The sequence below is a fragment of the Ambystoma mexicanum genome, chromosome 2q (assembly GCF_040938575.1).
Source record: "Ambystoma mexicanum isolate Mex_15411 chromosome 2q, UKY_AmexF1_1, whole genome shotgun sequence".
NCBI classification, from domain to species: Eukaryota; Metazoa; Chordata; class Amphibia; order Caudata; family Ambystomatidae; genus Ambystoma; species Ambystoma mexicanum.
In genome coordinates this window covers 489,600,160-489,626,859 of record NC_090924.1, presented here as the reverse complement: position 1 = coordinate 489,626,859, position 26,700 = coordinate 489,600,160, and the positions used below count along the sequence as shown (strand labels likewise).

The following is a 26,700-nucleotide window of genomic DNA, read 5'->3' as shown; positions in this document are numbered from 1 at the left end:
CCACAAATTATTAACATGTAGAGAAGCTGGACAATATTACTCAGAATTGTATAAAAGCACAAATGTTTCTAATGTCCAGCACTCTCTCGCCTCTCTCTGACGGGCTGGTATTCGTTGCGGGGTGTTGAGAGCAAGATAGCTATCTGTTTCTTTGTGACTGTACAGAATAAAAGATCTGTGAATCTTTTCAGCCCATGATTGGTGTATTTCCTTTGTGGTACTCAGCCTCAATATTTCATTGGTCTTACAGATGGCGCTCGAATAGGGACCCCCAAGATTGATGCCACCTCGTTGAAGAGTTGCTGCGGCTATCGGATGAGGATCGGATGGTGAGAAAAGGGGGCCCCTTTTTGGATGAGATGCGATACCTCAACAGTACTGCACAATGCGATCCCTGGATGTTGAGCATGCGATCTGAGATGGCATTTGACGAGGGTCCATATATCGAGGTGGGCAGTTTTGCCGAAATCACCAACCACGTGGGTCCATTGTTGTCCTTTGTAATCCGATCATCCGATCGGACCTCCCTTTGTCCTTTGAATCAGGTGAGTCGTGCCCCGATTCCTAAGTATCCTGATATTTGTTCGGAGTATTGTTGTCACGAGCACAATTATTGCCAGGTAACACCAGTAATCTGACATGCCTGGGAAATTGTCTGCCTGTTCCAGGGTGTTATTCCGCAGAGACAGACAATCTTTGATATTTGGCAGACCAGCGCCACAGGAGAGGTCTCCAGCATTTCTATGAACTGTAAGAAGATATTTGGCACAGACAAAGTAGACATGTTTTCGAATTTCAGTGGCCAATCAATGGTAGTTGTGAGATTGCCCGAATAGAGTATTTGGAAACTATAGTTTTTAAAGAAAGAAAAAAAAAATGCTAGACCTACAGTGTTTGATGTAATACAGAATTGGAAAAGAGAAGCTATGTAGCAATTTAAGACTAATTAGAAGCATGCACGTCGTCATATGTTAAAATTCTGAAGAAAACCATCATTTTATGATCAACAAAAATCACCAGAGTCTGTTAGAAACATGGAGAGGGTTCTTTTAACTTGGTGTACAGGAAATATATCTGTCTAAAGAATTTTTCACGTCTCAGATGAACTGATTGAAAAACTCCTAAATGAACGTAGGCTTGGTGCCACTGCACCACCTCCTTATGTACCTATTCCTGCTGTCTTTCCTCTTCTTGCAGTCGCTCCTTCTCCCGTAGCAATTCCTGTTCTTCCTGTTGTTCCTCCGACCACCAGTTGTTGCTTTGCTTCTTATTGTTGTTCCTCTACTTGTACATCAACCTTTATCGATTGTTACTGTTCCAGTAAATTGTCTTTTTGTTGCCAGTAATAGTGTTTCCACTACTTATTGTGCAGGATTTGGCTGCTCTTTCTTTCCGAAGCAGTTTTGCTCCACTTGTAGCTGATAGAAGGGTGAGCACTGAATCAAAAGTTGTAACGTAGGACATGGTTTTTGAAAGAGTAGAGGAAAGATTTCAATGCATGGGCTAAGCAATGTATAGAGAAAACTGAAGAATGTACTGTCGTAGTTGAAACTCCCCAAATCTAGAAAGTATTCCCGAATCAGGATGTTCTTATTGAGGGGATGGGGATACATTTGGTTGGCATGTGGAATAGATTGGCGGACGCGGATGTCCCACAAGGGTTGATGCATTTGAATATTTTAGCCTATTCAAGGGATTCTGCAGCGAAAGTACATGAGCATGTCAAGAGGGTTTTGAGTTAAGAAGGGAGCTAGAACGGTTACAGAAAGATGAAATAGATGGTGATAGGTTGGACGCTCTTTATGCGCAGAAACGGTTCCTTCCTCCTTGTAAATCAAAGACTGAAGAAACACGAATTTACGCAAGGGATGCGCTTAGATGGATTTTGTATGTGTTGATATCTCCCATAGAAGTATATGATACGTGTAGTCACTATACTCCAGAAATGCATAGGAAAGCGTTACAGGTAATGGTAGAATACCTGAAGGGTGCGTGTATAAACAAGAGATTTGTTGTCCCGCAGAATTGATGATTGTTTATAAGAGAGCCTTTTTGCACCCGATACTGTTCTTACCACCCTTTTTAGCGCTCAATCTGGCTTTGTTGCTCAACAAACATTTGGAGTTGCCTACTTCTCAGTTACCTATGAGGGAGGGTCCTCCGACATTTGTTCTGAGAGTTGAGATTCAGACAGTTAAAGGGATTATAGGTGGGAATATATAGTTTCAAGGTCAGTCTATTCCACAGAATAATGAGCAGTTGGATCCTGTACACGTGAACCAATGTGCATATTGCAGACAAGAGGGTCAATAGAGAGCACAATGCCCGATCTTCCAGCAAAGGTCGGATAACACATATGGTGTCATGGGGAGGTGATCCAGAGGCCGCCCTGCGGTAGGGGGTCCTGTGAGAAGCTTGTTTGCTCACAATTCTTAGTCCTTTCTTCGCACAAATGATCAGCAACCTAGTGTAGATAGCAGAAATCTTTTCGATAATTCTACAATTGTCTATCTTTCTGAAGATCTTCTCTTCAACGATATATTGTTCTGTTAGGACAGCCCGAAGCAGGGTCTGGAACCGATGCCCATTTCGTGAATCAAAGAAGTCCCTACGTTGAGATGAAAGTGGGGAATGGGAAACATCTATTTTTGATAGATACAGGAGCACAGAAGTGTTCCAGTGATCATTCGTGGGTTCCAGATATTCCACTGTCAGGGCAGAATAACATTTTGAGGGTTTTCTGGTACGTCAGTGGTTAGTCCGATTTCTTTGCAGGTACTCATTTTACTGGGTCCTCTCACAGATTACTGTCCGTTCCTTATGACAACAAACTATGGGAAGAATTTGTTGGGGTTGAAACTGTTAAAGGAATTAAATGCAGTAATTAATTGTTCTTCGGATGGAGTGCATTTGGCGATTTCACGTTCAAACAAAAGAAAGAGATCAAAAGAAAGAGATAGAGGGATAAGGAGCACTAGCGCACCCCCAAACTCAAGGGGTTAACCCTTCACTAACAAGTAACAACACAGCTAGTGCTAATCGTGGCTGCTCACTCTGGGTGGTCCCTGTTCCTAGCTGTTATCCGCTATTCGGCGCAAGAGCAGGAATTATTTCAATGCAAATTTGGTTGTAAACGTATACATATTTTATTATTCAAATATACAAAAAGATACACAAAATGTTTTAAGAACACCAAAAGTGTGCGCTCACTGCCTAATTCATAAACATTCACAATCAATCTATAAAAAGTAGATCACTAGGTTGTAAGCGACAACTTCAATCCTTCATTTTAAAACACTACGTGATTTTAGTTCAAAGAGGCTTGTAGAAGCGTACTGTGTTGTGTAGTATTTCACACACGGTCATACCTTGTTTCACACAACTCACTTATTCTCATGTTCACTCACTCTCAGAATCCTACATAAATTTCATTCAAAACACACACATCTATTGCCCAACATGTTTCTTTCCATACAGTGTGTAGTTATCAATGATTATTAGGGAAATTCATCAGGGGCTTGCTTGAAGGATGGATGTAGCCTACAAGATTCACTCTAATTTCATGGTAGTTGTTTACAATAAAATCAATACATAAAAACAATTCTATATCAACACGTTTCGAATTTCGATACAACTCTTCTCAATCAGAATTTGAAGTCCCTTCGCCGTTAGTTTGAAAAGGGAAAACGCGGTCCACCACCCTTGTGGATAGCCGGAGTTTATCCACTACTTAGTGTTCCACTGATACCTTGAAGAAGATCTTCTATTTAGTCGAGGTCGGTACAGATTTCAAAAAGCTAGAGCAGGAGCCGTTGCTAGTTACACCATGATCGCTCTGTGTTACTAATCCATCATCGCCACTTCATGTGTTCATTAGTCTGTTCAGTCTTGCTCCTCAGACCCTCTCCCGTATTCTCAGTTCAATTTTCTTACGTGTGAAATCCACGTTCGTCAGGCTTTCCTCGCGTCTTTAGTTCGCCCTCCTCTCTCCACAGTCGAGTATCGCGTAAGTGCGTCGCGGGTCCGATTGCGTCCTAACGGCCTTACGTCTTTCCGGGGTGGCGATTTCACCTCAGCAATTTTCTGGCTCATAGTTTCTGACTAGACCATTACCACCAGCATTTAGTGAAGTTCTGGCGTGTTTTTTTTTGGGCAGTTTACGACAATGATGTTGGTAGTTTGCAGATTGAGCTTGTTAAAATTGTTTTTGAAACTAGGAGTAAAGTTGCCACGAATTCCACAGTATAAGATTTCAGTCAATGGTGAGCAAGCTTTGAAGTGTATAGTTTCTGATTTTGTACATCGTGGGGTGATTGAAGAAATTGCAGAAGTTTGTGCAATAGCCCGATTTTAACGGTGTACAAGAAAGGGGATAATGCAATTCCTTTCCATTTTATTATCGATTTACTCGCTATCAATAAGATTGTTGCTCCACAATTTCCAAATGTGCCTGATGTAACGACGATACTGACAATGATTCCAGATTCTGCTATTCCTTTTAGTATTGTGGACCTTAAGAATGCCTTCTTTAGCATTCCCATACAAATGGATAGTGGATATTTGTTCACGTTCACCCTAGGGTGACGCTCATTTACATTCACCCGTGCACCACAAGGGTACACAGAGAGTATGAGCATTTATAGTAGGGTTTTTGAAAGGGCAGTTAAAGACACTTGAGTTGCCTTCCACTTGTACATTGTTGTAGTATATTGACAACCTTCTCTTAGCTACAGACTCGGAAAGTGCTTGAAAAGAGGGTACCATGTTATTGCGTATTAATCTAGCAGAACATGGACATAAAGCTTCATTTGATGACGTTTTAGTACTGTTGACAGGAGGTCTCCTATTTAGGCTTTCTCCTGTCAAAGGAGGGAAGAAGATTGACACACGAATAAACTAAGCATTTCTAGCATGTCTGTCCCAAATACACAGAAAGAAGTTAGAGCCTTGATAGGAATGGCTTCTTACTGTAGATAGTGGATCCAAAAAAAAAAAAAATCAATGTTGGCATTGACATAGAAGGGCATTTATTTGCCACTACTGTGAAACATGGAACACCAGAAAGCTTTTTATCTGCTCAAGACTGTGCTGTGCTCAGCACCAGTTTTGGGCACACCAAAGTATGATAAGGCCTTTGTGCTGTATGTGTATGAATGTGATGAATGTGCTTTGGCTGTGTTAATACAGGAGCATGAAGGGGGGGGGGAATAGGCTGTGCAGTTATTTTTTACTCCACACTTGATCCTGTTGCTTGCGCTTTTGCTGCGTTGTCTGAGAGCTGTCGCTGCTGCTGCTGCGTTTGTAAAGCAGAGTGAGGGGATGGTTCTAGGCCATACTTTAACTGGCATGACACCTCACTCTGTAGATGTTCTGTTAAGAAGAACACAAAATGCAACACCTTACTTCCGCACGATCAACAAAATATGAATTGATCCTATTCGTACCGCATATTCAAATTGAATGGTGTTTTGTATTTAATTTGGCTGAATTGATCCCTCTTCCGCAAGACATTGCTTGCAGTGACGAAATGTCACATGACCGCCTTTTTACCGCAGAGTAAGAAATTAAAGGCAGGATTGATTTAAGTGATGCACCTCTGAATGATCCACCAGGGGGGCTGTTTCTCGATGGCTCCTACTTCAAACTTCCGGATGGTACATCCACTGCTGCTTATGCCATCACTACACTAAGCACGATTGTGAAAACCAGGAGAATTTTTCATAGCTCCGCGCAGGCCACAGGGATTATTGCATGGATTTAGGCGTGTGAACTTCCAGAGAAACTTAGAGTGAATATATCTACAGATATCCGGTATATCTTTGAGGTGGTTCATAACTTGGGTTGAATATGGGCAGAGCGAGGTTTCTTGACCTCGCACAAAAAAGAATATTCTAAAATGGCACCTTGATAGTTCAGCTACTCTCAGCACTTGCACTTCCTACTCAACTAGCAATCATGAAATGTGCCGCACATTGAAAGATAGTAGATGATGTATGGAGAGGAAATGTTTTTGCTGACAGGATAGCTGTATGGACCTCTATTGATTAGAAATGTATGTCAGGAAAGAAACCACAAATATATGTACAGTAGATGAAGGGATCGATTTGATGAAGGATATTCAAGCTGATACTACTATAAAAGAAATTAGATACTGCGCTGAGGATTTTAGCGAGTTTGGATGAGGAAAGATGTTGGGTAGACAGCTCAAAGGGAAGACGGATGCTACCCGATACAAGCCACCTCCATGATCACAAAGACTCATGGTCCCGTTTACATACGTGCTAGAAAAATCCATAAAATACTAGAACCTATCTGGGTAAACGCAAAATATCTCAGTAATTTTAAATAACTAGACACTTATGTATAGCTCCACTGTCCATATGGATGACCCCACAGACTAGAACTGGAATCCCACCCCTGGATGAAATAATGGTTGGAGGGCCAGCTGATATTCGGAGCCTACCAAAAAAAAAAAAACTAAATTGTTAAAATATGTGGAGTATTTGCTTCTTACTGAATGCTGTGACCAGTTAACTCAAAACGTGTATTTGATTTACTGACAGGTGCGAGAAGCCCTCCCAGTTAAGTACGAGGGGCCAGGTCACAGAATTCGATCAGGTTGATGGGTGCTCCAGAACTCATTTGAGAGAGCATCCAGTCTTGCACCAAGCTGAAGAGAACCGCTCCAGGTCCCGTTGGCCACACAGACTGCTGTACGAGTAGATGGGAAAAGACACTGGATCGACACACATCAAGAAAATACCTTGTCCTTTTTGTCACTCGACGAAGAAGAAAAGGAAGAAACACTACTTGCCCTGTTTCTGAGGATCAATCAATCTTGAATTACATAAAGGGTGCTTCGGAGATACTTCCTGAGCCCATGGGGCCTGGGGAGACAGCTGCCTTGTCTTCGAAATCTTCTTTGGATTGTTCTGCACCCTTGAGCAATCTTTCCCTTGTTTCATCACTTCCATCAGGAAGCAACAACACTCTGTTGGCAGATCACGCAGTACCTGGAGTCTTAAGGTATGGTCTGCACCCACGGCACTGGACTTACTGCACAGTGTGGCAGTGCTCACAGGAAACGACTGTTGAGCTCGTCCTTTGCCACCTTTACGCTGAAACATAAGCAAGTGGCTGGGGACCCGGAAAAGACCTCCTTCAATTAAGAATCTTGTGATCAGGAGATCACCCGCAAATGGACTACAGTGTTTTCCGCAGGAACTTTTCCGGGAAGAGCTTAGAGGAACAATGCCTGTCATTATCTCTACTCGTACGGACCAACTGTTAGATCGTGTGGCTAACAAAGACACTGGATCGATAAATCATGGTCCTTAAGGACTTATTGTTTTCTTTTGAGTTTGTTAACTGGTCTAACAGTAATCATCGCTTTAGGGTTTTGGTATATCGAGGAGGGGTGCAACCATTCGAAACTTTGACATCCACTGATAAATGTTTCTATTATGTCTTCTCCTTTCATGCATCTGCACACTCTATCTTCTAGGGATTCCCAACACAGACGGGGTTATTGCAACGATACCCTTTTGTTAATTATGCATGTGATCCATGTAATTTCAATAGAATTAATTAATGGGTATGTTTGCATTTACTACAATATGGGAAAAAGGGTGGGGCTGGTATATTGATCCTTTGCCTTTAACTACTGTATGGTATGCCTCTCTAAGGGCACTATTCTTTGGTCAACTGGAATGACAGCATCTCAGGGAATTTAGATGGCACTAACTTCAATGAGTTGAAAGGTGAGTTCTGACGCCACTGGGATGTTCTCTTTTTTTAAACAGGTTTAACCTTAACGTTGCTTTATTTAGACCTTTTGATACATTTTCTAAACCTTGCTAATCATTAGTTTCTTTTTCAAGAAGGCACCCGTAGGCAACCGGGATACCACTTCTCCCTCTTACACTATCAATCACGGCTCCTACTCTGTTTTTCTTCTGCGTACAAAGGGATGGTTCTCAGTCAATGGGTACTTGTTAGGGCTGAACCAATATTGTGAACTTGATTAGTAAGGACAGACCTCTGTATGTAGATGATTCTGTTTATTTCATTTGTGGCAATAAAGGTATTACTGTCAAGGATCTACTGGCAGACAATATATTCGATGGATATCATTTAGGATGCGTGGACATTGAAGCGTGGAGTTGTGAGTAAAGCAAATATATTTAATAAGCTATTGGTTTAGGCCAAAAGGAGGGTTTGTCAAATGGTAATTATATAGTGCCTCCTTAGTATTTAGATTGGCCTAAGCCCAATTGCTTTACACGGAAAACCGCGTTGCAAAGTTCAAATTTTTGGGTTAACTTTGCCGCCATTTTACGATTCAGCCGCCATTTTGATTTCTACTTGTGTGTTCTTTGTTCTAAAATGGTGGACTATGTTTTCAGCTTGCAACCAAGCCTCCTGACCTTTGAGTTCTGTTAATGTTTAGGCTGTCCAAGAGCCAACTGTTTAGACTGGGTAAAGAGACCTTGCGCTCCATATGAACTGTCATCTAAGTATTTTCTGCGCACACAAGCCTCATTCTTGCATAAACATTGGGACAATGTAAAGCAAACCTCGAGCGTGGACACACGCCGAATGCAATTGTGAGGAGACAACAAACAGTGCTTGCTGCAGGATTTGAGAACATACATCGTCATTGTGTCTTCATGGAAATGCAAACCTATGTAATCCTTTGCATATTATTTTATAACCTGTATGTGAATTAGGCACGACCTCTAGATCACAATTATTAACAAGTAGAGAGGCTGGACAATATTACTCAGAATTGTATAAAAGCATGAATGTTTCTAATGTCCAGCGCTCTCTCGCCTCTCTCTGACAGGCTGGTACTCCTTGCGGGGTGTTGAGAGCCAGATAGCTATCTGTTTCTTTGTGACTGTACAGAATAAAAGATACGTGAATCTTTTCAGCCCGTGATTGGTGTATTTCCTTTGTGGTACTATCCTCGATATTTCATTGGTCTTACAGAGGGACACAAAGCTTGTTGGTGTTGTTTGGTCATTTGTCCATCCATTGACTGCCCCTGGCAATGCTAATCCCTATGTTCATTCCCACCCAGTTCCTGCCCCTCCTCATGGGAATTATTTGAGCTAGCTTTAAACAAACAATACCATCAAACTTTACACTCAAAGTGCCTGCCAGTGTTTTTTCAAAGCAGTCTTCAGACAGTTAATGACTTAGGCACTGATTCACAGAGCGTTTTCCAATGGGATTTTTCAATTATAAATTGCTTCTGTGAATTAGGCCGTTAATTGGAGTTATAAACCCACTAATGGCATAATAAAAATGTCTTAACCAGGTTGCATTCAGCCTCTTGATTTATAAGCACTCTGTGTGTCCTTCACTGAAGTCCAGTTAAAAACAAGCATTGGCAAAGACAAATGTTTAGCTTGTGCACAAGTATTAGGTATTAGGTAGGCACTGTTTGTTTGTTTGTTTATTCATTTGTTAAGCGCACCAGACTCGTAACTAAAAGGGCGCAGTGGTATGGAAATGCAAAGCTTACAAAGTTGCGAAATGAGCACAATATACAATATTTACATGCTTGCAAGATATACACAATGTACAAAGTAGAGACAAAAATAACAGTGTCCTGTGTAATTACAGACAGATATAGGACACTGGGCCCTGTGCAAAAATATATATAATAAAAGTAAAACCCGTCGTATATCCTTTAGGCTCACAAGTAAGCTAACTAGTGCGCAGGAGAATTAGGTTGCACATAGTCTTTGAGTGTAGCGCCGTAATACACAGTTAACGCAAGGTAGGAGGGTCTTTCAGGTGAGGGCAAGTCCACAACGGTGAGGGGACTAAGGGTTTGTGGTGATGATGTGGTTTATTACATTTTTTCTGAAGTGTAGGTAGGGTTGGTCAGCTCTCAGATCTTGAGGTAGTGAGTTCCAGAGTTTAGCAGCCTTTACTGTAAAACTGTTATCACCCATAGTATTGAGCTTGTATTTAGGTATGGTCAGGCAATTGATATTCCCAGATCTGATGGGTCTAAGAGAAGTTCTTCTCTGGAATTTATCTGAAAGGTAGCTGGGGGCTGCGTTATTGAGGGCTTTGTGGGTTAGGGAGAGGGTCTTTAATTGCATTTTGTTGGCTGTAGATAACCATTTATGCTGACGTCTCAAAGAGGAAATGTGAGTTTTTTTATTTATGCCTAGGGATGCTCTAAGGACATTGTTCTGTAGTGTTTGGAGTTTTTGGATGGTAGATTTGTTGGCACCACTGTATAAGGCATTACAGTAGTCAATTCTGGAGACTATTAGGGCTCTAGCTAGGATCAGGCAACTGTTGTCAGAAAGGAAAGGCTTACCAGCTCTGATTAATTTACAAGTGTAAGCTGTGGAAGAGGTAAGGGATTTGATCTGTTTATCGAAAGACAGTGTGGTGTCCAAATAGAATCCAAGGGTTTTTACCTCCTTAGAGACTTTAATGGTGTTCCCGTCGATATTAAAAAAGGAACATTCATGGCCAAGTTTTTTAATGTTGGCCTGTGAACCCAGAATGATTAGCTTGGTCTTATCATCGTTCAAGCACAGGCCATGAGTAGCCATCCATGCTTGGATGATAAGGTACACTTTGTTCACGAATCCCGTGTCTGTACTGTGATCCCCAGAAAGCGGGAGGAGAATCTGAATATCATCTGCGTAATTGGTATAGGTGATACCCAGGTGGACCAGATCGTCAAACAATGCCTCAATGAAAATGTTAAAAAGGGTTGGCGAGACGCAGGAACCTTGGGGAACACCGCATAGGATGGATGTTGGGTCAGCGGCTGCCGAAGGGGAGAAGACTCTCATAGTTCTCTCGCTCAAGAAGCACTCAATCCATTTGATGGCTCCGATGGTGAAATGGGCAGCAGAGTCAAGGTGTCGGCATAGGACCTTGTGATTGACCAGATCAAATGCAGCAGAGAGATCAAGAAGGGGAACTTTCCTCCCTTTATCTCTCTGCTCATCTATTTGGGACTTTAGGTTGATTATAGCTGTCTCTGATCTGTGTAGTGGCCGGAAACCAGATTGTCTGTTGCCTAGGAGTTTATGCAGTTCCAGGTGTTTTTGAATTTGGGTATATGCAGCTTTGTCCAATATGTTAAGTAGAAATGGGACCGTGGTGATGGGATGGTAATTGGTGGGAATGAGAGGATCTAATGACTGTTTCTTGAGGAGGGGGAGCACCAAAGATTGTTTGAGATTAGCAGGGATGCTACCTGTGGCAAAAGAGGCATTTATCAGTTTCGTAATGAATGGGAATAGTTCTCTGGCAGCATCTTTTATTAGTTGTGCTGGGAAGATGTCGCCTTTGCAATTTGAAGGCTTCAATGACAGGATAATTATTTCGACCTACAAGGTGGACATTTTGGAAAAGTAGAAGGTGGTATTGTGTGCCGGAGGTGAGACATTAGGCAAAGGGGTATTAGGAGGGTGCTGTATGTTCAGTACTTCTTTTTTTTGTTGAATTTTATTTTGGAGTGTGTTAATTTTGTTGGCTAGAGCATGTTGGATGTCTGTACACCAGGATGTGTCCTTGGTGCAGACATCAGGTATGGCAATTGGGGACTCGAGTTCCTTAAGTATGGAAAAGAGTTCTTTCATACTGGAATTCGAGTTTGCGATACGCTCATCGTAGGAGTTACGTTTTGCCCGGCAAATTTCCTTTTTATAATGGGGGAAAGTGAGGTTAATTTAGCTTTGTTCTCACTGGAAGGGCATAGTCTCCAGTTAGTTTCACTTTTATTCTTTAGGATGCAGAGGTCTTTAAGTTGAGGTGTGAACCATTTGTTTACGTGGGCTATGGGTTTGCAAGGTCTGAGTTTGACAGGAGCAATTTTGTCCAATGTGGTGAGCATGATATTGTTAAATTCCTGAACTAGGGTACTTGGATCAAGATTTTCTGGCAGTGCATTGTGGGTAGGCAGGATGGCAGGGATGACTTTCTCTGCAGTGATATTTCTTTTACTTCTAGTTGAACATGGTGGCGCTAGTGCCTGAGCCAATGGAGTGGGTCTTGTAGTGGATAGGTGGAATGACACCAGAAAGTGGTCTGTCCACGATAATGGCAAGATGGAAGAGATAGTGAATGAACAGTTCAAGTCCACTATCCAGTCCAGAATTCTACCTTTTAGGTGGGTTGGATCATTGACTTTTTGGGAAAGGCCTAGTGAGTTGATTATGTTGACTATATCTGTTGCATTTTTATCCGTTTGGTCATTAAAACCTAGGTTAAAGTCTCCTAATAGGAGTAGCTGCGAGGTAGGTTTGAGATTGTTTGAGATGATATTAAGCAGATCTTCCTCAAAAGATCCAAGAGGGCCGGGCGGTCTATATAGTAGGTGAATCGTGAGTGATTGTACGTTATTTATCTGAAATTTGGCCGTAAGGACTTCACAAGATTGAGACAGATGGGTAGGTGCTAGTCTGAGTCCAAGACCAGTTTTAGCAATGATGGCAATGCTGCCACCTCGGGCGTTGTCTCGGTCTTGTCTAACTATGGTTTAGCCATCAGGGATGGCTAGCATGAGTGCAGGTCCTGCTGCATAATGGAGCCATGTCTAATTGCTAGGAAGTCGAAGTTGGCTTCAGAAATTAGGTCGGCGATATCGGCAGCATGGGCGACAAGTGATCTGGCATTGAGAAGCGCTCCTTTAAGGGGGAGAGACTCAGGTACTTTATTGACTAGGATAGGTTTGTCGGAATTATTATTGCAAGACTTAAACTTATAGTTATTAAGCTGATGGGTATTCAAATTCGAGATGGCTGGTGGAGAAGTTAGTTTTAAATGGCTAGGTCTAGGCTGGGCATGCAGTTAGTTTTAAGGTTAGTGGCCGTTAGGGATCTTCTCAAAGGTTCGTATAGTTTGGTTAATCTGGCCCGGAGTCTGACATTTCTATTGGACGTGGTGCAAGGTAGGGAGGCATAAGATATTGTTTCTAGGGCTCTGTCATATATGGCTGGTTTCGTGGGCACAATATTTGTAGGGGTTGGCAGGCTAGGGTCTAGGAATGGTGCTAGTGACTGGGCATTGTGTTGTTGGCATGTAGCATTCACATACCTGGCAACAGCCATAGTGCAAAGAATTGCTACTTTTAACATCCTTCCACTTCCAGTATCAAAGGGAGTATATCACATAGGTGACTCAGTTACAACTAGATGACCCAGATTGGTGAAGGCAACTAGAGTGTGACTGGTATGAGTCGGTCGCCAATGAAATAAACAAATGGAAACAATCAAATGGGATATGCAGTATGCACATGGGCACATGGGCTAAATACGGTAATCAAGTGGGAAGCAATCAAATGGGATATGCAGTGTGCACATGGGCTAAATATGGTAATCAAGTGGAAGCAATCAAATGGGATATGCAGTGTGCACATAGGCTAAGTGCATAAGTCCAGTGTATGCAATCAAATGGGATATGCAATATACACATAGGCTAAGTACACTAATCAAATGGAAGCAGTCGAATGGTGGAAACATATAGGCTAGATGCGATAATCAGAAGCCACGTTTAGCACAGTCTCGTGATAAGGTATGGTAGGTAGATATACAGCGAGTGGGCACAAAAACACATGTTAACCTAAAGGCTTGTGCTGGATACAGACAGTAGCCAGTGGTGTAACAACGTTTGCACCGATAAGGTGAAGTTCATCTTGTGGCATGTCGAAAAGGGGCGGGGATATGCAGGGCTAGCAAAACATATTGAGCAGTGATTAGCAGCAGCGGCATAGGCAGTAGCTAGGAGCTAAGCCTGCAGAGGTCAGAGGCACTTAGGCAAATGTAGAGAGCGGTCACAGTCAGTTACGTTCAATTGCAGGTGCGCGTCTACAGACAGCAAGGGAAGGCAAACAATTAAGCAGATATGAAAATGCGACTGGTAGGCTCGAGGTTTCACTGGTGCGAGCGTGAGTAACTACAGAAGCGTGAACTGTGCAGCCGGAAAGCCTGCGTACGAATTGAGATAGTGTGTTACAGGGTAGCAAAGTCAAGTCAAATATAGTAGAGATACAGATATGCGTTAGCACGAGGCATATGCAGATAGTTGCCAAGACAGTGTACATCGCACACGAGACTATTAGCACGTTGCGTATTCAATATAACTTGAGAGTCATTGGGGAAGGTAGCGTCATGATGGCTTACCAAGGATATGTGGGCAGGGCGATGAATCCACCCATGATGGCAAAGCTCCTGACCCTAGAACCTGACGACTCCGGACAGGCTCCAGACAGGAGGCGACCTTGTTGGGGAGCCTTAGTGGGTGTGCCGGCGTTCGCCTCCCGGCGATAGGATTGGATAATGAGGATTCCAACCTCCAATCATAACGGACACAGCCAGATGGGGCAGAGGCTGTGATCAAGAGATATGGGCGGCCATGATGAAGTTGCGTTTCCTGTAGGCACTGCTTTTAGATGGTCAGTGAATCTGTTAGCTGCTGCCATCAGTGGGCAGTTAATATCACTATGGTAACGACTGGCAAGTGCCTTGGCCGTGCCTACAGAAAAGCCTAAACAGTTGGCACTGCCAATGCTTGTTCTTTCTTCCTACCACGTACGCTTGAAATAAGTCAAGTGTGATATATGTGAGCGTTACAAACATGAACAGAGCAACAGAAGCAGACGATGGCGCGTTTCTATGGAGTGAAATTCCCCGATGACTGCACATTCTATCACATCTGCAGCCATGTACATACCAGGAGACATATTAAAACAGACATTGGCGAAGCCAAGTGGTCCGGATTCTTTCAAAGGCATGTCTTGTGAAGTATATATGTGAGTGTATTAATGGAGAGTTGCTGAGTGGGTTGGGCTGTGTTGCTTTGAGGCAGGACTTGTTTTTTTGGATGTGTTTCATTTATACTTAGCTGTGCTAGCGGATGTAAATATATATATATAATATATATTTGTAGAACTTTGCACAGGGATCATGCATGTATTCACACCATATGCAGCTTCTCCTTAACAGCCAGTTACCCCCTTCGTCCCAACACACCTTATGAGAAACCGCCACTATGTATATCTGATTGTATAATGATAATACTTTGCATTTTGACGGTGGTGAGCTGCCTATCTAGGTTGACAGAAGAGGTTGACCCTATTGCTCAAAAGTGGGTTTAAAAAGACAAGAGAGACACTTTGCGCTGTGCCCAATGTACTGAGTTCTAGCAGGAACCTTTGTTACTTTAATTGTACTGCTTTCTTGAACTATTACATCTTTAAAATCATAGACTTATAAAAATGTGAACTGAATTCATGCACATACTGTTTTAGGGTGTCCCATAATTGCTGGGAGGTCTCTCAATTGGTGCTGGCCTACCGGATTCAGTGGTACATGTAAGTGTGACCACTTTCTTCAGGACCTCAGATGCTTCAGTACTAGTACATCTGCTTATGGATGGCTTGTATCTGCACCTGTGAGGGAACAGGAGGGGAAGGAGGACACCAAATGTTGTATTTACTACTGGTATCCATGCCATACCTTCTCTGTGAATATCAGACATCAGCCCCAAAAGTATAAATGTCCTTACCCAAGTAAGAGCCACAGGCTTTGCTTAATCCAATTACAGGGTGGTATCTGTCTTCTTGATTTTGTTATCTTATTTTGTTTTATGTTATCTAATAAATGCTGCAGTGGCGGAGGCAGCTTTTGGTGCTAGAGGTTAGGGGGGCGGGTGGATAATGGGTGTCAGCGGGTGGCTGGGGGTGCACTGGGCACCAGGGGGGAGTAAGGGGATGTGGCAGCCCCTTCTGCCCCCCCCTGGCTGCGCCACTGAAAGGCTTCCCAAATAATATATTGTGGCAGGTTTTTATTGAGTTGCTTGTAGAGGTCACTGCAAATGGATGAAAAAGTCTGGTATGCAATGTGGCTGGAGATTATTTTCCCATTTTTCTGTACTATCATTAAGGTGTGCTACATAATATAAAACAGGGAAACAAGGTAAACATGCTATTTCCTCTTCTCATCCTAGCCCCACTCCTTACATGCTTGAACTTTGAAGACTCCCCATACACCCTTTCTGTATAACAAAGATGGCACCCCTTAAAACGAATTGCCACTCAAAACTCCACCCACAATCTGACTGTGACCCATAATCCCCCGACATTTCCTCCCATTTCCACGTGGTATGCCTTTGTCTTTCTGCAGACAAGTAATGAGAAGGTCCTGGCAACCAAGTTTTCTCCCTTTGTTCTTTTTTAATTTCAGCTACTAGGTGGCACTACGGCGCCACCTATACGCTGAGACTGTTTCATTGCAGTACAGCTAGAAGGGAGATGGATGTGAGCTGAGTTTACAGCTTGTGGGCGTTATTTTGTTATTTACCCACCCATTGATTGCCCGTGACCATGCTTATATCTATGGCCATTTCTACCCACTACCTGCCCCTCAAGACCCAAAACCCAACCTCCTGGGAACATTCTGAGCCAGCATTATCCAACAGTAACATATAACTCTGTGCTGTAAGTACATGCCAATGTTATTTCAAAGCGGACTTCTGTGAGTTAATGACTTAGTTACAGAAATAAATGCTCTAATGGTGTGTTAACCAAGTGTCCCTTCGGCCCTTTTATTTATAAGCATAAACTGTGTATTCTTATACTCAAATCCTGGTAAAAACAAGCATTAGCAAAGCCAATAGTTCTGGCTTGCGTAGAGGTATTAACACGTCATTTGATAGACACATCTATCATATGCTTAGGTATGCACACCGCTTAGCAGTTATTACTATATTATGGACAGGTAGTTCCATTATGAAAGTGCATTGCAAATAACTTCCCCATGTCTACACAAAAGCAAAAACTATGGGCTTTGCCAATCCGTACTTGGTTTGTGGCTTCACTTTCATACATTGATTTGACGCCTGCTTCACTACTCATCTGCTTTGAATGAGCCACTGTTTGGTCCTTGATTTATTCAGGGACTGCGCTGGCGATCTCTGGTGGAATTACAGGAATGCTGCTGTAAAATGTTTTGACCAAAGCCAGCATAGCTGCTAGGATTGGGTCTAGTTTCCTCTAAAGCAAACTAGTATAAAAACATCTGGTGGGGACCCTTTCCTGGGCAGATCTATTGTGTCGGCTCCCTGCAGTTACACACAGGAATGCATTGAGGGTTCCACACACAAGGAAGTTTGGCTACTGTCTTGGCCCCTGTTAGACATGGTCCCAGACCTCATAGCAGTACAGACCTGACTGGGCTCAGTCCCGAGCTCCAACCATGTCTCTTCTACACATGTGCCCAACCTTGTGGCATCCTGACACCAAGGGAAGCTGGAACTTCTGTCTGCATTTCTTTTGGAAGCTGTCCAGAATGAGATCTCTGGGTACTTTTGATTGAGGACCAGTTCCCTGATTCAGGTCTCAACACAAGTTTGTATTGAAGCATTATGGAGAGAAAAGGAGGACAACAAGCATTCACGTGGAGACACTGTGAGCCTTCACAGTCTGCAGATGGGGAAGCTCATCTTTGTGAAAGACCTTGGGCCTCTAGAATGTCTGACATTCAGGAATGAAATCCTTTCCTTTTAGAAGTTCAATTGAGAGAACATCTATCTTCCATGGAAGACGTTTTGAACAAAGCTAATAATAGAGAAGCTGAACCGTCCTCAAGTGCTACTTCGCCAGTGTGTCTTCTTTCTCTTCACTTCCCTCAAAGCCACCACCTGATTTTGTGGAGGAGGAAGACAGGGACAGTAATCCTGAGACTAACGCCACATTTATACGTAAGACGGACATTCAACTGGTAGTGCCCTATCTAAGTACTAGCTCAGGCCTTCCCAATGGCAAGCGCCAATCTAGTTCTAGTGGCACCCTCTTCCAACAGTTCAGCCAGCTATCTACTCCTATGCTTCCTTGGCGCAGTGGCGCAGTGTGGTGTCTTACGTCCAAACCCGGGAATGGGTGAACCCAGACTCGGCTTCCCATACCCAATTGTTGAGTAATCTTTATAACTTGGCGGATGGGGAAACTGAGTTGCTAATTAATTTAGTAGTGGATCCTTGTTGGCCAATTTTAAGGGACTGACATCAATAGTCACAGAAGGTCTAGAACCTTCTGACGTAGTCTATCCTTAAGTTTACACTGATCCGAATCTATGATCCCGTGGTAGACAATGTTGCTGTTTAGTCCCCCCCCTGTCCCTAAATACAGGCCTTCAATATGAATTGGACTGCTCATAGCTTTGCATGGTTCTAAGGCCAGAGATTTGTTCAGCCTGTTTTTGGCAGAAGCATGTAACCACATCCATCGAGGACAGATAGAGTTGACTCCTTGCTGACAAATAAGGCCCTCACAGGTCTTTTTACTCTGGCCTGCTGGTGGTACCAGTACCACTAGGCTAGAGGTGCTACTACCTACCAACCCCCCCCATTAGAGCTGTGAAGAGAAAGCTTGTTAGGCAACATGCAATAACCACAGATAACAGGGGTGGGTCTACAATCTTGAGTTCATGTGCAGCCACTATGATGGTTCTGCTGACTTGTTGATCAAGTGAGTCTAAGGCAAATACCAGCAAAAGCATGTATCTCTGCTTTAGTCACCCCCCCCCCCGCAACCCTGTACTGGGTTATAATGGGTCTCAGTACAGTGCATCGACATTAACCGGGAATGAATACAGTATTGGGCACTAAATGCTGGAGCAGGACAGGTCTCGATAAACCTCAACAATGGATTTCGCTTTTTGTCCTACAGGCCAGTTGGTAACCCACACCACAGGTTCCCTGTGCCCGAAGCCTAACATTAGGTTGTAACTGGGAACTAATTGACAGTACAGCACCACCAATACGTGGATCCTTTGCACCAACACAAAACCTCTTCTGACTCCTGCAAGCTTTCCATATCCATGTGCTTTTCTTGTGCAGCTCCATGTGCTAGCTGTTCTGTGCCCCCGGATGATGAGCAAATGGTATAGCTTTCAGTGTGATATTGACCATATGGCCAGGCTAGAACAAGCCTAGCCTTCTCAGGCTGGTGATACCCATAATGCCTATCATCGGGATGCCCTAAGTGCTTTTAGTGAGCTCTTAGTAGCAGCTAAGTAGGAAATAACACATTTGTCCATCATCTATTTCCACAATACTGCACCAAAGCTGCTCCAGACAGCTACTGTTATCCTAGGTCGCATAATGTATCAACGTGGGCCCTTCTTTAGTGTTCAGCATGTCTGGCGGCTTATTAATGTGGAGAAACCCTCACACCACCTTCTTGCATTTTCCGCTCACTCATTATTATTGGCAGCCATAGTGCCATCCACAGCTATGGCACTACAACAGGGATTAGACCACTCACATTGTGCGACGCCCATAAAAGGAATCCACCAGACCCTGGGCTTCCTGGTTCTTCACCGGGTTCTCTCACCGTAGTATCCCAGGACTACCGGTCTTTGATCCGTGCATGGTCTTTCCTGTAAAGCACTGAGGCTTTACATTGCCTGATTGCCTGGGACTTTCCTCAAACAGGTGCCAGCCCTGCAGTCTACAGGAGCTGGTACCTCACTCCCAGCTCTCTCTTCTCCATCTCAAGGGCCCAGTGCTAACTGATTGCAAGGGCTCCTCACTTGTACCTCTTCCACAGTGACAGCAGTCTGGGACATGGGGAGAGAGCCCTTTTGCTGCACACAGCGTCCTCTTTCCTGGGGGCCCTTCTCAGGCAGCAGGTCCCCAGGAGTTATTACTGACTTCTTTTTTCTCCTCTCCCTTTTCTTAGCAGTTCCTCAGATAGATGAAAAAAAAGCTCTTACAGTTCACCATTCCCAGCCACTTTAGGGTTGGCCACTCAACATTTAGAAATTCCAACACTTGGAACGTACCATTGTGAACCCATTTAGCTCTTATAGTTAGTTGCACAGTACATTTCTTACAGTAAAGCATGAACATTATCTGACAATAAACACTAACACACATTTTAATAGGCTGTAAAGGATTAATGTTATTCATGTTTTCATAATTGTCTATTAAAATGTAGGAAATAAGTGATCATAACCCCATTCTGTGAGGGCTTAATTTGAGCGTGGGGCTAGAATTTGTTTAGGCCATGATTTTTCGAACCACAGCTGGAGGACATTGACAATAAATCCTTTATGGATAAAAACGCTAATCTGGCCTTTCTGGAAATTGAAGTGGTTTTACTAGATGACCAGCCTAAAGAGATTGCCCCTGCCACCCCTTCAACTGAAACCACTGTCAGACTGGGGCAACAAATTGTTTCAGGTGGTCGTCCTTCCCTCTCTCCTGCAATGATCCCACAACAGCCCTGGCTGTCTACTACAATTCAGTCAGAAAGTTTCATGTGGCGGCTGGAGGGCAGACTATATATTTCCTGCACGTGACAAAGAGGATTGTGTTTCAAGCCATCAAATAGAAGAGATGATAAGACTGGAATACACACTAGAGTCCCCTTCTATCCCTCCATATTCAGGCCTTGTCTTGACCCCCTGCACTTTTGTGGCAACAGACCAGGGCCCGTCCATTGGTTCCTCAGAAAATAAGCAGTGTATTCCAAGATTTCTGTAATGATGTCACACTCTGGGGTGGGACAATAATTATCAGCTTGAAGAAAGTCAACACTTGTGTCTTAAAGAAAACATTTACGATGCAGCCACTTCGGTGCACTTTTCTTTTGACCATCCAGGGATATTTCTCAACATCTATAATTCTCCAAAATGTGCATTTGGTTTTGTCTGATTACTTGTGTATGCACTCTTCAGAAGTATGCCATCTCAGGACCCTCCTGTTCGGCCTATAAATCTGTCTCTCAGAGTCTACACAAAGGTTCTGGAAGTTCTGTTGAGGATTTTGCACAAGAAAGGAAGCACACCTGGTTAGTTGACTCCCCTTCCTATTGGATGCCAATCTTAGATAAACACTTGGCGTGCAGCCTGCTGAATTCCTACGGTTTCATAGTAAACCAGGTCAAATAGAATACCAATCTGACTCAGGATCTTTAGATTATTTGCGCACATTTCAGAACACACACACATCCAGCCATCAGTGTTCGGATGTTGTTTTTATATATTGAACCTCATTACAAGTGAGCCGGCCTGGAAATAAAGTTGCCGGTAACAAAGTTACCGGCACCTTTTCCAGACCGGCTCTCTTTGAGTCTGCCAGAAGGGGCTGTGAACTACCGGCAGGCCTGAGCAGCTAGGAGATCAGGCCCCTACCAGCAGATTTTTCACTGAAGCACTGACACCGTTATTAACGGTGCCGGTGCTTCAGGTTCCCATACTTACTGTTCCTCCACCACCTGTGATATTCCGGCAGCACCGGGATGTCAGGCGGTGGAAATTGTAAGTCGAGTCTGCCAGGCGGGTTGCCGGTAGAATCGTAAAGAGGGTCTAGTCTCATCTTCCAAAGGCAATATGCCTCTGTATTGTGCTTTGGTCATGCCTTTAGCCAGGCTTCCCTGTTCAAAACTTACTGAAGCATTATGATTCAGGATCACTGAGATCACTGGGATTAAAGGATTGGGTCTCAGTGGGAGCCAGGATCAGAATATCCTTCCAGTGTTGGTTGAAACCTCTGAAACTCGTATTGAATGGGGGACTTTTTCTCTGTCACCAGTAACCTTTCCAGCCAGTTGGTGTGGACACTGGTGGCTCTGGGGTCATTTTCAGTACAAGACCTCTGCCTAGACATAAATCTGAAAAAAATTAGTCATTCAAATGGAAAGAAATCTAGGCAGTGAGATTGTTGCTTCTTTCCACATCCTCTCTTTTTTTCCCCGGTGGTCATGATAAGAATAAGCAATATGTTGACCCTGGACTGCTTGAACACAAAGGCAAGGACAGGTTCTCAGGCCCGTTCCTGCCCTGCCTTGGGTGGCATCTCACCTCCTCCATCTCCATTATTCATATCATTCGAGTAGACCGAAAGACCATGGACCATCGGATCATGGTCTTTCCATCTTCCTAAGAGTTCTGGTTCACAGTGGAGAGGTTCACGCACATGTGCACAATGTTTGGCTACTCAGAGGTGGGCTTGTTAGAGAACCACCTAAATGATCTTCTGCTTTGTTTTCTGTCCAGGTGCTTGGGTGGGTGTCATGCTGTAGCATTGGTCTCACGGGATCAATACCATGTTTCTAGTTTATGTTCATAAATAGGGAGCACTTTTGATTGTGGTGGTTCGCTTTTTGCATAAGTGGATTTGTTACTGAAGCTTCTGGCCATTTGTCCAGAATGCATCCCTCCATTAACCCCTAGTGTTATGAGGAGTTTTTTTTTCCTATTCCTGTCATTTCCTTCTAGCAAATGCTGAGACTACTGGGCTTATTACAAGCATGCCGGTCCGTAAAAGGTGCCAGTAACAATGGTTACCAGCTGATTATTCACTGAAGTACCAGTAATTTACCATTACTCTGCCGCCCGTAATATCTGAGTAATACCAGGATATCAGGCGGTGGAAACAGTGACCCAAGGCTGCTGCTAAATCGCTGGTACTACCGGCGGCTTACCGGAAACCTCGGAATGAAGCCCTATGAGCTTGGAAGCTGAAATAGCAGGACTGCAATCCTTGGTCTTTGTAGTCATGGAGGCAAAACAGTAAAATCATCTTGACTGACTTTCACTTGTAAAATATACATCACCAATGGGAATACTTCCCATGCTGGAGCATAGATAACAAACTTAGACTATGCAACTCTGATGCCCATCTTGTTCTAAAATGTTCCTTTGAAGTATTTAAACAGGCCATTTTTGTATTTGTAGCTTGCAATGATCAACAATAAAAATTCCCTTGATCCCTGGGGTGTCCTTTGTTTTAGATTCTGTGACAAGGTCCGCTACCTGACCTTGTCAAGAGGGAATAGGAACCCTTCCAAGCCTATTTAGGAAGCCAGAGCCACCCCAACCATAGAGGGAGAGAGTGGCCATTGAGAGGGTCCCAATTCCTGTGTCCTCCTCAGGCAGTACTCATATACATCACCCCAGATGTCGTATAAAACATGCTTGCCCGGTGCCTTCTCTCTGTTTTGAAACTAAAACCAACACTACAGCCAGAATGAGAGGCCAACAGAAAAAGCACAACCCAACAGTGACCCCACACCATACATCTTACAGTGGCAAACCAACAAAATAACAGAGAGATAGAGAGAGTTGAAGCCGCCGCTGAGCGCCTATGTGATCACCCCATATGTTGTGAACCGTTTCTAAGCACCAAAGTGATCCGCTGCAGAAATGCTGATAAGAACATAGACCACCAGGGACTAAAATCTGGCTTCCAAGCACCCATAAAGACAGTGCCAGTCCATGCCCCCAACATGAACATGGATACCAAAAACCTGGACCGCCATTGTTGTTCCGAGGTGACCATCCATTCTGCCATGGGGCACAGCGTAACATGCTATATAACAAATTTGTTGTATGTAACAACTCTTAGGTGGGGAAGACAGAGCCAGACAACCTACCAGAGGACAGGATAAAAGAGACCTCAGGAAGCAGGAAGTTGTGAGTTGTTTGGGTGAGGTCAGAGGAGGAGGTGGCATAACAAAAGATCAGCAAGAGGAAGGATGTCAGAAAAATGTGTGGTAGTGAATTGTAAGCTGCCCCAGATGTGATACGCGCCAGAGAGAACGTCACTAAACAGATTGTTGGTGAACGCGGAATCAACACGGAATGCGAACGAGAGTATCCCGTTTAGACGGTTAGGAACAGCAGGACCCTCTTCACGGGCACCGGCTGGAATCCATTTAAGCTCCAAAAACTTACACGGCACAGACTCCACAGGCGTGAACTCAACCATTCGCACTTAGAAGGAAAGGAGACGAGACTGAAACCGTATGGAGTGACACACAGGCCAAGCCATTATTGGCAATAGGAATACGGGAACTCAAGTGAAAAGAAAGTGAAATTCTACCCCCTCTTGAAGATTTCGGCATACGGACTTGCCCAATTGGCTTCCAGAGGCTCCGCTTCCGACACATGTGAGACGGCTTCTTCCTTTTTCCATCACCAATATGCAGCTCTAAGGACTCAAGACACGAGGCAATCAACATACTGTATAAAAAACGGTGGAGAACTTCTTCCGGGTAAACTGACCAAAGGGTAACCAAAGGGTAACACAAACCCATGGATTAAGAATATAACTGCAACTCTGACAAGGACATTGCAAAAGAATTGCTTTTAGTGGAAACCCTTGGGTTTTAGGTTTTTACTTTTATTGAGATGTGATGCATGCTTTACTAACCCCTTACACAAGCCACTGAAGAATTTCTGAGTACTAGACACAAGACACCAAGATCGGAAAGAAACATGTCGGGCACAATTTGTGGTTGTTGAGTGAAATTATGAAAGTGAATGAAGAGTAGTGTAAATGGAACTTGGGATTGAGTGAGATGTGTTTAATGAGGTATGGTAATGAGGTATGGCCCAGTGTGAATATTAACACAGAACAAGATACTTTAACAGACAAATAATTGAATTAACACACTTATCTGTTGAAGGGGTAAAGCTCATGCATATACTGCAGTGAACGTGTGTCTTTTTGATCTTCAATGTAGGAGACTTAATCGACACAATAATAATACACCCAATGGTGTTCTTAATATTTGTATGCACTTGAAAAATAAAATATGTATTTTTTTTTACAAACTTGTTTCGAAGCAATGGTCTTTTTCGACACCATAAGTGAATATGGTACGGGAATAGAACTCTCCCATTTAAGGTAGCAATAACAACCTCAAGCTTTGTGTTTCAAACTATTAAGGGTTGATTCCTTCAGTTCGAGGGTATGCTTGTGAGTTGTATATCCCTCCATCTCTCCTTTTTGTTTGAACAGGTAGTGAATTGTAGAGCAAGTGAATTTGTGGTTGGTGTGTACAAGTGGTACTGCTTTGTAAGTGTGTGTATGTGCCTAGTGACTGATATTATTGGAGAGATTATAGGGAGTGGATATGAAATGCAATAGTGGAAGGAGTGTGACTGGGGGAGAAGGTGGGTAGGAGTAGTACTGCAGTGGAGGGAGTAGTAGTGTGGAGGAGAGAGTAGTAACATCAAAGACTGAGCAGTGTGTACAAGGAGTGCAGAGAGACATTGTAAGGACAGAGGAGGAAAATACAAAATTCATGGGCTAGAAGTGAAGGTGGGTGGAGTAGGGAGCAGGAGAGTAGTAAGTGTACAACATCAGACAGAGAAAGAATGAGGAGCATGTGTGTATGATAGGAAGAAGACCAAATCAGGCAGAGTTTCTGAAATGCACACCCTATAATCCCTTCTAGGCAACTAATAACACTGATGGTGTATGGTCAGTCTAGGAGGTCCGTGAGCGAGTTTAGGTAGAAAAGTCATTGGTCTTTAGGTTATCAGCTATAGAGAAGTCAAAACCTATTGCGTAGGTAGAAACCTGCAGTATATACCTACCTGGAGGGGGGGGTGCCTGGGTAAGGAAGGATTGGTGCTTTTTTATGTGAGAGGGTATGATAGGGCCCTGGAGCCTTGAAATAAAATTCAATCAAACGCCCTTGAACCATTTCTGGAGCATGGAGTATTCTTTGTGCCACCTGTGACTATTAACTAGTAAATAGAATATGGAGGAATCAATCTTGATAGACCTGCTTTTAAGAAGAGGTTTCCGTTAGGGAATCTATGTTTAGTTCTGGCATTCATTCAGAATAATCTGTTAGAACCACTGGAGGAGGAGGCACTTAAGTTTCTCCACCTCAAAACTCTCTTTTTGGTGATCATTCCAATTGATAGACATAAAGTATCTGGCTTCTTTGATGTCCTATCTCCATTATTTTTAAGAGTTTCCTAACAGAATGATTCTTTGCCTAGCCCCAGGATGGAACCCCAAAGTTATCTCTGCTTTAAATTATGAGCAAACTATCACACCACACTACATTCTTCCTTTCCGGAGGAGGTAGTTGCTTCCTAACTCGTTAGTTACTCTCCTTTTAGAAATCCTGTTCTCTTGGTAATTGGGTCAAGACTGTTATCTCTATGGCTTATGCTGGTGCTGGACTAGCACTTCCAGGGACAGTCCAGGGAAGACCAAACAGAGGGATGCCTAACTCTTGAGCAGATTCCTCATCCAATATCTACTGTGCATCTATCTGTGTGAGGAATCCGACTATCTGCACAGTGGGTGTGCGCTCACCTGTTTTTTTTTTAAATGTGTGATTAAATGAAATGATGGTAGACCAATCTCAGGAAAATGTGTGGGGCTATTCCACACACATGTTACTATGCTCACAGCACAACAAATGCATAGACTGCGTACACTGGGTGCACACAGGCTACAGACACAACATCCCCTGCCATATTTAGTTGGGATATGAGAGCCAGGGGTACATAATGCATCTCCAGAAGCGGGAGGACCAAATCTTCCCCCTGCCATGGCCAGTCTGATTAACTAACAAAGGCTCCATGGTTCCGCCCTGCTCTTTTGTTGAGCTCTGCAGCTGGTGGAAGCGATTCATATACCAATTTGTGGGTAATTCAAACAGGCCCACATGGGGCCAGCTGCAGAGGTTAACAAACGAGACATGAAACCTCATCAACCTTTCATATGCAACTGCATAAACCTGATGTCAGTTCCCACCTTCAGTATCTATGACAGTGAGCGGTCATGTCTGGGACTGCGTGTTTACAGTAGTTCACCCCACAGGGGGACCCCATTCATAAGGCACGAGGATGTGGTTCATAAGAACCAGAGAGTCTGGTCTCAGCGCAGCTTTAAGGGAGACCT

The 26,700-nt window shown here is 43.5% G+C and overlaps 1 long non-coding RNA gene across 1 annotated transcript in view; it reads right to left on the bottom strand.

The window, feature by feature from the left end:
* LOC138569547 (uncharacterized) overlaps positions 1 to 14,388 on the bottom strand; it is a 218,700-nt gene extending 204,312 nt beyond the window's left edge. Inside the window, exon 1 of the long non-coding RNA XR_011303261.1 lies at positions 14,166 to 14,388. This is a non-coding gene — a long non-coding RNA (uncharacterized lncRNA). The remainder of the gene's footprint in view (positions 1 to 14,165) is intronic.
* Positions 14,389 to 26,700: the final 12,312 nt, after the last annotated feature.